The sequence below is a fragment of the Neofelis nebulosa genome, chromosome 4, assembly GCF_028018385.1.
Source record: "Neofelis nebulosa isolate mNeoNeb1 chromosome 4, mNeoNeb1.pri, whole genome shotgun sequence".
Classification (NCBI taxonomy): Eukaryota; Metazoa; Chordata; class Mammalia; order Carnivora; family Felidae; genus Neofelis; species Neofelis nebulosa.
In genome coordinates, this window is record NC_080785.1 from 73,400,224 (window position 1) to 73,412,854 (window position 12,631).

The 12,631-nt window shown below is 38.2% G+C and overlaps 2 long non-coding RNA genes across 4 annotated transcripts in view; one reads left to right on the plus strand and one right to left on the minus strand.

Moving 5' to 3' along the window:
- Window positions 1-12,631, plus strand: part of LOC131509403 (uncharacterized) — a 165,736-nt gene that overhangs the window by 95,852 nt on the left and 57,253 nt on the right. The gene's annotated exons all lie outside the window — the stretch shown is intronic.
- LOC131509404 (uncharacterized) overlaps window positions 5,375-12,631 on the minus strand; it is a 75,845-nt gene continuing 68,588 nt past the window's right edge. For both annotated transcript variants that reach the window (XR_009260473.1, XR_009260474.1), the window contains one exon: window positions 5,375-5,719. This is a non-coding gene — a long non-coding RNA (uncharacterized LOC131509404). The remainder of the gene's footprint in view (window positions 5,720-12,631) is intronic.

The following is a 12,631-nucleotide window of genomic DNA, read 5'->3' on the forward strand; positions in this document are numbered from 1 at the left end:
CCACTTTTTCTCACGTAAGGTAATTTACTCCCTTAAATGCTGAAGTCTTTGCATTGGATTGTTGCTGAGGGTGTACAATTAGCCTATGTTTTAATTCTCCTGTTTCTCATTTCTTCATGTTCTCTTTGCTTTGTAGGGAGTGCAGAGGAAAAAGTATAAACTTTGGAGTCAGATCTGACTTTGAATTCATGCTCATCCACTTACTAGCTTCAAGGTACCTAACCTGTCTGAGCTTCCGCATATGTAAAATGATGACACTAAAATTGGCTTTTTGGAATTGGTAAAATAACATATACAAGGAGCTAGTACATTGCATGTGGTAGCTTCAACACGTTGTGGCTGCTACTGAAGTACTAACACTTCACTATTCATCTTATCGTTGTCACAATCCGATTCATTTTTCTTAACCTTTTCCCTTGCTCTCACAAAGTCTTTTCAAGGGCATTACACTGACTAAACATCATGCTTACTTTTAAAGGATTTCTTTAAAAGTCCTCTATTCCCTCCATATTCCCATCCCCACTTTTCCAGAGACTTCAACTTCCCTTCTCTCCTACCTAGGCAGCCTCTCCCTATCTGCCAAGTCTTCCCCAAGCCAAGATCCTACCCCTTCTGTTCTGTTTGTCTGAATTGGAATATAAACTCCCCAGGGCAGGAAACTTGTCTTTCTGCATATTTGTCAAGTATCGTGTGCATGTAGAGAGCTAAGTAAATAACAACTATTACACAGTCAGAATGAATGTGTTTGATAAATACCTTAGGTATTATCTCTAAGCTCTAATTACATGAAATCTATGGACATGAGATGGAAATATAGGGCTGGCTACAGAGTAATAAAGTTACATTTTTGGCTGCTTTTTGTTGGTAACAGCCTGTCAATGTGGATGGGTAGCCAAGGCGTTTCCTATCCTTTACTCCTAAAGAACAGAGCGTTAGCTAGCGCTCACACCAGGCATCATACTCAAAGGGCTAGCCGTTGCTCAAAGGCTAGCCCAGGACAATTTCCTTCCCCTGTGACATCACCCACAGCCAAGCTGCTGAAACCACTCAGGTCAGATTCCTCCAGCAGGAGCAGACTGTGCTTCACAATTCCTTGCCTGCATCTATGTTACTTCCTAATTGTTGTATAGGTCTGGCTCTGTCTCCTTACTAATTGCTAGGCTCCTAGAAAGTACCTTTCCTTCCCTTTATTCTCTCACAATATTGAGCACTTAATCTGTGTTAGAGAAGTACTTTGTTTTCATTTGCAAAGCCACAAAAATGATGGTCCCTCTGTGTAAAGTTTTGGCTAGTTTCTCATTTGTTTTGAATGTTTTCAAGTTGTGTATATAAAATATTTCTAACATATAGATAAGAATGAAAACATATGATATTTATGTACCCAGTACCTGCGTTAAACAAACATTCATATTTTGCCATATTTTTATCCACCCTCTCCTTTGTATTTAATGGTACAAACACAGACAAAATCACCCTCATTCCTTCTCTCTCCCTCCTATCTTTCAGTCAATCTAGTTCATTCACATCCAAAATTTTTAACTACTATATGTATAACTATCTGTAAACTACGTATTATTGTTTCGTGTGTTTTAAAATTTTACATCCTTGGTGTTATTGTGCATATCTTGCTGTACCTTGCTTTTTTTCATACAGGAATCTATTCTTGAGATTCATCCATCTTGATATTTGTGAGTCCAGTTCATTCCTTTTAGCTCCTGAATATTAGTCCATGGGTAGATTCAGCCATTTGGCTTTGGAGAGGCAGTGAAGCCATTCACACCTTTTGGTTTTCTAAGCATTGCTGTAGTGAACATTTATAAACATTGCTTCTGGGGTGTGAACTTCAGAAAGTTTGGCGGATAACAGCTGAGGCTTTGACGCCCAATTGCCCACTCTAGATCCAAGCTCCATCTTAAAATCCCAACAGTGTGATCTTGCGGATGTTTCTTAATTTCTCTGTGCCTCCTTCAGGAAAATTAGGATAATGACAACACTTTCTTCAAGAGAATACAGCGTGAAAACAGAGTCTTACACAAACCAAGCACTCAATATATGACCATTATTATTAGGGCAACCGCCTAGGTAGGAGGAGGGTCTGAGCATCTTTGCTTTACTGAATTTACCAAATTGATTTCCAATTGGTTGTGCCAATTTACATTCCTACCAGCACTATATGACTTTCTGTTCCCCACATCCTCACCAGGACTTGGCATTAACAGTGTGGCTTCCTAATCCTTTCAAATATAAGAAGATCCAAGAATGAGATGAAAGAATAGGAGGACTCAGAGGTGTGTTGGTAATGAGTAATCACAGAGATCAGGTGGCCAGCAGGAAGGAAAGGAATCAGTGGGGAGGTTTGCAAAAGTGGAGGAAAGTGAATTCTTTTAGGTAAGAAATTTAAAAATCATTTACAGTCAGACTCAGTGGAAATTGGAAATTTACAGAAAACAAGGAGACATGGTACTAAGGAAAAATGGCCACATACGGAGTATGTAATGTGAATAAAGGAGAAGCTCAGTGGACAACAAGCCTTTTGGGAACCTGTTGGTAACTTCTCAGAGAGGGTCCATTAGGTGGTATAGGTAGTGACAGGATAACTTTTTCTGAAAAGGGACAAGGCAAGAGAGAGAGAAAGAGAGAAAATGTCAGGGTTTGTAGAGTAGCCAAGGTGAGGAGATGGAGTTTCAAGGAAAGAATTCAGTTGGAAGCACTATTTTTTTCTGGAGGCCAGAGGACCAGAGTCACCTGGATGATGCAGTGTCAGCCTCTGCAGGGCCTTTCTGATTTCTTTCTTCCACTCAGTTTCTGCATCCACTGCTGCACTCCAGATGCTGATTTCATCACACCCGTGTGACTACAGTGGCCATCAGTGGTGTGCTGAGCCATTCCTGTTTATGAATGCAAGAACTAAGGCTCAGACAATGCACTGACTTGCTCAAGATCACATGTCTTAAAAATGGCGAAACCAAGACGAGAACCTAGGTGTTCTGATTCCAAGTCTAGGGCTCTTTGTCTCAAAAAGAATTCATGGTCATCTTAAATCTTTATTCTCAACTCTAAGGAGGGCTCCATTTTTCTCCCTAGGAAATCGCAAGTTCTCTGTTTGGCTTGCAAGAAATTCCACGAGTTGGCACTTGTCTCTCAGTCCTGTTTCCCAATATACTCTGGACCATACTCTCACGTCCCCACCCAAAGCATGTCTTGGCTGATTTGTGAGGTCACCAAGTGCATTCTCACCTCTGTGCCTTTGCCCATCCCATTCCCCTTTCATACAGACACATCCCTCTTTTCTCCATCATTCCTCTAGGCCCTGTTCAAGTCTTACACATTCTGCTATGGCTTCAAACCACACTCTTTGGACTGCCATACTGGTTGTTTCATCATGAAATATCATTCCATTGTTCATTCTCCTGAACTGTCCTCCAATTGTTATCCCGTGCAACAAAATACAAAGCAAGTCACTGCAAGCAATTGTTTTCTTGCTTTGTATTTTCTTACCAGTTATTTCTTGTTCTATAGGAATTGTTCAGTTGCCCTTAGCCTAATGCTGAACATATATCAGGCCCTCCATAAATACTTGATGACTGATGAAGTATGGAAGAATCAGGATTAATAGGAAATATGAAGTATGAAGACTTTGGAAGTTAAGACAAAATCGGTAATCAAGAAAAAAGTCTATTGGGCATGATAGAAAATTTAAATGACGAGGTTATAAGGCAACCTGGTTAAAAAGATGCAGAGACAGAGATCATCGCCAGACCAAACCATAGTGTCTTCTGTTCCTTCTATGATGACTCTGGTTTTCTGGCACTCTGCAAGGGAAGTGACTTCTAATCACTACTTAACAAACAGGCTCACTCATGTTCAGAAATAATCAGTATTATCTGCAAATGATGATCACATTGTACGTCTGGGCAGTCAAAGGTGTATTTAACATTTTATGATGTGATGCAAAAGATTGTGTGTATTCAACTTTTCTAATTTAATGAACATCTTGTTGGTGAAGAGATATCAAGAAGATCATGACCCCAAGCCCTTGGGGAGCTGAAAACGTGTGTAATTAGGGTAAAGTACTCCTATCTATGCACAAGTAAATGGATCCTCTGTAGAGCAACATGTAAACAAATCCAAGTTAACACAACGCTGTATGTATTTCCATGTTGAGGTGATACTGATAAAAAGGAATAAAAGGAATTATGTAGAAGATTTCCAAAATAAAGTCTGTAAAAAAGATGAACTTAATTTCATGGAGAGGAAAAGGGAAACATTCTAGTGTGTGCAAGGTCACAGAAGTGGAAGCAAATACTTTATCACAGTGTACCTGGTATAATATGGTAGTAGTAGTAGTCGTAGCAGTAATATTCCCATTGAATAATGGGAGATGGCTGGACACTTACATAAACTTTCCCTAAATCAGATAGCAAGTTACTGGCACAGCTAAAACAAGTGGAATTTTCGGAACAATTTGCATCATGAAACACTGAGGCTGTGTGTTTTTTCAATACATGCTAGTACTCCCACGTACTTCTTGGACAACAATGAGTAGAAACTAAAATGTATGCTTAAAATGCCTACTTCATAAACATTGCAAATTACAGGACAAGGAGCCTTCTTATTCTACTACTTCAGGAAATCAGAGTATTAAAAAAAAAAAAAAAAGAATCATTAACAATATTTCCTGAGGGAGAATATGGACTTCCAGCCTATGCCAGAATTCCACGTTATTACCTGAATTCAAAGATTATGGGTGTGTTTTGCCCACACCCTACATTTTTGGGAACACAGGCCCTGCCATTATGTAAGGTCTACTGAGAAGGATAACATGACTCGTCTCTTCACGACAGAGCCCTTATTCTAATCCATATTATATATTTTTTAAATGTGCTCCATTAGCCAAGCTGACAGATTATCACCCAGACTGACACACATCTATTCATCTCTATGGCTGCCCACTCCTATAAATGGTAGCACTTACACAAGACAGAAAAATCTCTGGGAATGACCGGTATATTTGTTTTAATTCTACAGAACCATAAAATGGGGAGGACTCAGAGCAGAGGAATGGCTGGTTTTAAATACAATATAATTTTCCTCCCAGACCACTGCTGAGAGCCCAGCACACTACTATATAGTATGAGCCTTTGTTGAGACTTATATTTCCCACCTGTATTTCTTTTTCTTTTTCCAGCAACAGTCTGTCTTTGTGCCAGCTCCTAAATAACCATAAATTTTGTTCTTATAAACCTTAATGAATGCCTGGCCAAGATGCTGTAACTATTGGCTTCTACACTGGAGCATAAGTGGAAAGGAAAAAAAAAAGTGTGCATAGTGAAAAACTGGATAAAATGGAAAAAAGATCACAGCAAACCCAAAGTCGCAATTTGCCTTTAATGTGAAGGAGGCCTTGTTTTCACGGTGTGGCAGCTTTCAGGGGTTTTAATCTCAAAGTGGCTGATCAATTTAAGGTAAGTGGCAGGCATTTGGCCTGGTTCCCAGGCTTGGCTTTGCTGCTCTGAGAAAAGAAAGGATTCAGTCAGACACACAGACAACAGGCATCCTCGGCGGCTCCCACATTCCAAGCATTTTAACACAGATTAGGTTGGCATGATTCTACTGTTTACTGAAATCTCCTAGGTGTTGCATTTTTCCCTCTCCTCGCGTGGTTATCCAAGATGGTTTTCTCAGGTCAGGACCTTCATATGCCAAATAGCTTGTAGGGCTGTGAAGGGAAAAAGAAGAGCATGGGTCAAGACTTCTGATTTAAATTCTATTTTACTTGCTCATTGCAAAATATGAGACTTCAGAGAGCAGGTAATTGAGCACTGAACTTTTTGCCTTAGGCATACATCGAGACAAGAACTGTTTTATATGCATTCCTGAGGGGGGAAAAACGAAGATAATTTCTTTAACAAGGACAAACTTAATTCAGCTAGAAATGCCCAATGGATTAACAGGGTGATTTGTAGTTATTTTCTCTCCAGATTTTATAGGCATGAGCTTTTCACATATGTTGAGCAGTATTGCAACCGAGACAGTCCATTTTTTAAATTAACATTTTCACGTTAAATATTCTTTATTTTTTCAAAGCCATTAATGTTAAATGAGGCTCGACAGATCCCTTACCACTATCTCATTTTTTTATTTTAGCAAAAGAAGATTTTCTTAATTCATTTGACCTAAGTTAAATAAAATATGCATTCGATTGATCAAACTCCCCAAAAACCTGTTAGTTGTCTCCGCATGTGCTTTTGGCTATATTATGCTTTATGGAAATTTTATATTTTTTAAATACATTGTCACAGTTTAAAAAATACTTTATTTTACTTTAATATAGTCAAGAACCCATTTCCTTTAGTCATCCTCATGGCAGATTTCCTCATTTTTTTTCCTAAGAATTTTATTAAAATAAATAATTAATATAGAGTTAAAATTTTTTTCCAGCTATCAAACTTTTCAAAAGCAATGTCCAAATTATTATACTTAACTACACCCAGAAATGCCTTCTTAACATTTCATAAATTTACATTAATAAAATTCTTCCAAAATTAACATTGTTGCAATTGAGTAATTATATTAAGACTGTTTTCTTGTCTGTAAGGGTTAGCTTAGAAACTAATGCAATTATATATACAATTATATGCATTTATAATCCAATTATATGCATATATATAATATATATATAATCCAATTATATGAATTTATTTTAATTTCTATTGTTATATATGCAAGTGTGGTTTTGTAAAAAAACAATAGGTGATTCTACATTGATTAGAGAAAGAAAAAGAGATAAATGAGAAACAGCAACCATCCTTCTGCAGCAGCCAATGTGTCTTGTCGACATGGGATGCCTGGAACTGCAATAGCCGTCTTGCAACCATGAAGAAAGCTAACCCAACAGACCAAGCTGGCATTCTAGAGAAGGCAGACAGGGAAGATGAAGAGAACCTGGCTCTCAATTATGTCTTTGAGCCATAGAACCAACAATCCTGCAAACACCCAACTCAGGACTTCATCTTATATGAAATAATAAATTCCGTTTCCTTCACTCAGCAATATTTGTTGAGCACCTACCAAGTGGGATGCTCTAGTGTCCTGTTCTAGGTGCTTGGGATATCTCAGTGAACAAAGTACATAAGAGCCTTGCCCTTTTAGAACTCACATTCTAGCCAAGAGAGATAATAAACCAAAACCATAAATAAGAAAATTCTATAGTATGTTAAGAAGTAGTAAGTGGATAAAATGTAAACGTAGAGCATGGTAAAAAAGGATCTGGAGACAGGTGTTGGTGTTGAATGAAGTGAAGGTTGGTCAGTCTCACTGAGGAAGTGAGATTTGAACAAACACTTGAAGGAAATGAAGAAATTGTTCTTTAGCCAGTAGGAAGTAGGTTTTTGGTTTTTAATTTTTCTTATTATTGAAAATCCTCTAAATGAGAAGGTAGGCAGAGATAGATGGATATTTGGAATATATATGATGCCAGTTCCACTCATTTCTTCCTAGTTCCCGTAGGTCAAAACATTTCTTCCTTAGTTTAAGTTTGAGTTGGGTTTCTGTCACTTGCCACTGAAAGAGACAGACTAATAAATTTGAAGTTGGTGACAAATAAAGTAGCTATGGTTCCACAAACAATGAGTCCAAATAGATACTGGATTGTAATTCCATCCTCTATGTAATGAGTTTGACTTTCCACACTGGGGATGTCTAGGCATCCAAAAAAACATGATTTAGTAATCTGGACAGAGTGGTATTGATGAAAGAAGAAATAAGTCAGTGGAACAGAATAGAGAGCCCAGAAATAACCCCCATAAATGTAGTTAACTGATCTTTGACAAAGGAGCAAAGGCAATACAATAGAGAAAAGACAGTCTCTTCAACAAATGGTGCTGGAACAACTGGACATCCATATGTAAGAAAAGCAAATCTTGACACAGACCTTATATCCTTCACAAAAATCAATTGAAAATGAATCAGACAGCTAAATATAAAACAAAAATTATAAAATTCCTAGAAGATGACATAGGAGAAAACCTAGATGACCTTGGGTATGTCAGTGGCTTTTTAGAGTCATTATCCATGAAAGAAATAATGGATGATGTGGACTTTATTAAAATTTAAAATTCTGCTCTATGAGAGACAATGTCAAGAGAATGAGAAGACTAGCCATGTACTGAGAGAAAATATTTGCAAAGGATATGTCTGATAAAGAACTATTGGGGCACCTGGGTGGCTCAGTTGTTTAAAGGTCTGACTCTTGACTTCAGCTCAGGTCATGATCTCACAGTTCATGGGTTTGAGCCCTGCATCGGGCTATGCACTGACAGCGTGGAGCCTACTTGGGATTCTCTCTCTCCCTCTCTCCCTGCCACTCCCCCACTTGCACTCGTTCGCTGTCTCTCTCTCTCTCTCTCTCTCTCTCTCTCTCTCTCAAAATAAATAAACTTAAAAATTTTTTTGAAGAACTGTTATCCAAAATATACCAAAAAAAAAACCCCTAAAAGTCAACAATAAGAAAACAAACAACCTAGCTTAAAAATGGGCCAAGGACTGTAACAGACACTCTACCAAAGAATATAGACAGCTGAAAAATGAATATATGAAAAGATTCTCCACAACACATGTCATCAGGAAAATGCAAATTAAAATAGCAATGAGCTACCACCACAGAACAATTAAAATAGTCAAAATCCAGAATATGAATAATACCAACTGTTGGCAAAGATATGGAGCAACAGGAGGTTTTCATTCATTGCTGGTGGGAATGCAAAATAGAACAGCCACTTTGGCAAACAATCTGGTGGTTTCATACAAGACTAAGCATATTCTTATCATATGATCCAGCAATATACTCCTTGGGTTTTTTTTAATGTTTATTTATTTTTGAGAGAGAGAGAGAGTAAATGGGGCAGGGTCAGAGAGAGGGGAACAGAGGATCCAAAGCTGGCTCTATGCTGACAGCAGCAAGCCCAATGCGGGGTTCGAACTCGTGAACTGTGAGATCATGACCAAGTGAGCCACACAGGTGCCCCTTCTTGGTTTTCACCCAAAAGAACAGAAAACTTATGCCTACACAAAAACCTGTCCACAGATGTTCATAGCAACTTTGTTCACAATTGCCAAATCTTGGAAGCCACCAAGGTGTCTTTCAGTAGGATGAATGGTTAGATAAACCATGGTACACCCAGTCAATGAAATGTTATTGAGTGCTAAAAATAAATGAACTATCAAGCCATTAAAAGACTTGGAAGAACCTTAAACTCATATTACTGAGTGAAAGAAGTAAGTCTGAAAAGGCCATACACCATATGATTCCACCTATATGACATTCTCGAAAAGGTACAACTATGGAGACAGTAAAAAGATTAGCAGTTTCCAGGAGTTGGAGAGAGATGAAGAAGTGGAGCACAGGAAAATATAAGGGAAGTAAAACTATTCTAAAGGATACTGTAATGATGGATAAATAGCATTATGCATTTGTCAAAATGAAAAAAAAAGTGTCCAACACTTCACAAAGTGTTCACACTTTTTCACAAAGATGAACCTTTATGTAAACTAGGACTTTAGTTAGTAGTAATGTATTAATATTGGTTCGTCAGTTTTAACAAATGTACCACACCAATGCAGGATGTTAATAATAGGGGAAACTGGGGAGGTGGAAGAAATATATGGGAATCTCTGTTCTTTCTACTCATTTTTCCATAAACCTAAAACAGCTTTTTAAAAAATAAAGCCTAATAAAGAAGTTGTGGTGTGTGTGTGTGTGTGTGTGTGTGTGTGTGTGTGTGTATGGAGTACTGCTTGGCAATGAAAAAGAATGAAATCTTGCCATTTGCAACACATGGGTGGAACTGGAGGCTATTATGCCAAGTGAAATAAGTCAGTCAGAGAAAGACAGATATCATATGTTTTCACTCATATGTGGAATTTGAGAAACTTAACAGAAGACCATAGGGGAAGGAAAGGAAAATAAAAGTTACAAACACAGAGGAAGGCAAACCATAAGAGACTCTTAAATACAAAGAACAAACTGAGGGTTGATGGGAGTGAGGGGGCAGGGGGGCAGGGAAAATGGGTGATGGGCATTAAGAAGGGCACTTGCTGGGATGAGCACTGGGTGTTGTATGTAAGTAATGAATCATGGGAATCTACTCCCGAAGCCAAGAGTACACTGTTTACACTGTATGTTCGCTAACTTGACAATAAATTATATTTTAAAAATAATAAAATTTTTAAAAGTTTTAAATAAAAAATGAAGTCTATTTGGGCTCCTTGCTGGCTCAGTCAGTAGAGTATGCAATCTGATCTTGGGGTTGTAAATTTAAGCCCCACATTGGGTATAGGGATTACTTAAAAAATAAAATAAAATAATAAAAATAAAGTCTATGTTTTTTAAAAAGCACTAAACATAGGGGCACCTGGGTGGCTCAGTTGGTTAAGCATCCAACTTTAGCTCAGATCATGATCTCATGGCTTGTGGGTTTGAGCCCTGCATTGGACTCTGTGCTGACAGCTCAGAGCCTGGAGCCTGCTTTGGATTCTGTGTCTCCCTCTCTCTCTGCCCCTCCCCCACTCACTCTATCTCTCTCTCTCTCTTCCCAAAATAAATAAACATTAAAAAATGTTTTTAATTTTAAAAAAGCACTAAACATAATAGGAAAGATTGATCATTTAGACTTACTCCAATTTAAAAACCCTATTAATCAAAAGACATCATTAAGAGAATGAAAAGGCAAGATGCATTGTGGGAGAAGATACTTTACATATATAAATTACACAAAGAAATATGTCTAGACCATGTAAATATCTCTTATAAATCAATAGGAAAAACATAGACTCAATTACTTTTAAGAAAGGGTAAAAGACATGAATAAGTTTTTTACAAAAGAGAATATCCAAATGGCCAATGAACATGAAAAGATGCCCAACATCATTAGTTATCAGGAAAATGCAAGTTGAAAACAAAACAAGATATCTCTACACACACCCCAGAATGGCTAACATTTAAAAGGTTGACAATACCAAGTGCTAGGATATAGACTGTAAGAAACTCATACAATGCTGTAGGAGTACAAATTGGCAAAACTACTTTAGGAATTGTGTTGCCAGTAACGTTAAGCATACACCCACCCTATAATTCAGCAATTCAACACCTAGGTGTAAATCCAAAAGAAATGCATACATATGTGCAGAAAAAGGTAATTACAAGAATGTCCTTAGTACATCATTCTTAATAGAATCAAACTAGAAGCTACCCAAATGTCCATTAGCAATAGAATGGATAAATAAAGTATACACATTAATATATGCACAATGTAATAATACTATACAGCAGCAAAGAAAACCATTCCTATGTGTAACAACATGGTTGAATCTCAAAGATACAACATTCAGCAACAAAAAGAGTACATACTATATAATCTGGTTTATTTAAAGTTCAAAAGGCAGGCAAAACTAATTCTCCTCAAGAGATATCTGTGTAGTGATTACCTTTGGAGAATGGGAGCACAAAGTAGGCCTTTGTAGTGTTAGTACAGTATCTTGCTTTCTGTGATAATCAAGCTATAAACTTAAGATTTGTGCCCCTTTCAATCCATATGTTAAACTGAAATAAGTAACACTAAAGACACGGTTGGCTAAATCAACCAACCATAAATTAAAGCCATGAGCCATAAAAATTCCTAGGTTATTGGGGCGCCTGGGTGGCTCAGTCAGTTAAGTGTCTGGCTCTTGATTTCTGCTCAGGTCATGATCTTGAGGTTCGTGGGTTTGAGCTCTGCCTCAGGCTTTATGGTGACATCACAGAGCTTGCTTGGGATTCTCTTTCTCTCTCTGCCTTTCCCCTATTTATGCATGTGCTCGCTCTCGCACTCTCTCAGAATAAATGGGTAAGCATTTTAAAAAAATAAAATAAACTTTTGGGGCGCCTGGGTGGCGCAGTCGGTTAAGCGTCCGACTTCAGCCAGGTCATGATCTCGCGGTCCGTGAGTTCGAGCCCCGCGTCAGGCTCTGGGCTGATGGCTCGGAGCCTGGAGCCTGTTTCTGATTCTGTGTCTCCCTCTCTCTCTGCCCCTCCCCCGTTCATGCTCTGTCTCTCTCTGTCCCAAAAATAAATAAAAAACGTTGAAAAAAAAATTTAAAAAAAAAAATAAAAAAAAAATAAAATAAAATAAACTTTAAAATTAAAAAAAAAAAAAGATCATTGTATAACTTATAGAATCGCCAGCATGGTGGAATGGTGGATTGAGGACTCTGCGGTCATGAGCAATGCCCCAAATCAAGTCATGGATAGTTAATGACCAGCACTGAGAAGTGCCACCTAGTCTGCCAGCCAGGAACCCAGATGCTGCCATCAGCAGAACCACTGCTGCTATGCTGGAGCTTGCTGTAACCTCTGCCACTGTTGCACCGAGGATGCAACAATCACAGTAAGAACACACAATTCATGTCCTAGGGCAACAAAGAATGATATGTGCACACTTCTAAAATCAGAAGTCCAGGGATGGCAAGTAGGGATTTGAACCCAGTCAGCTTGGCTCCAGCACCCAGGGTCTCAACTACTATGCTAGGCTGCCTCCAGATGGGTGATATTACTGGACCGTTTTAAGAACCAGATGAAGCAAAACACCCAACAACA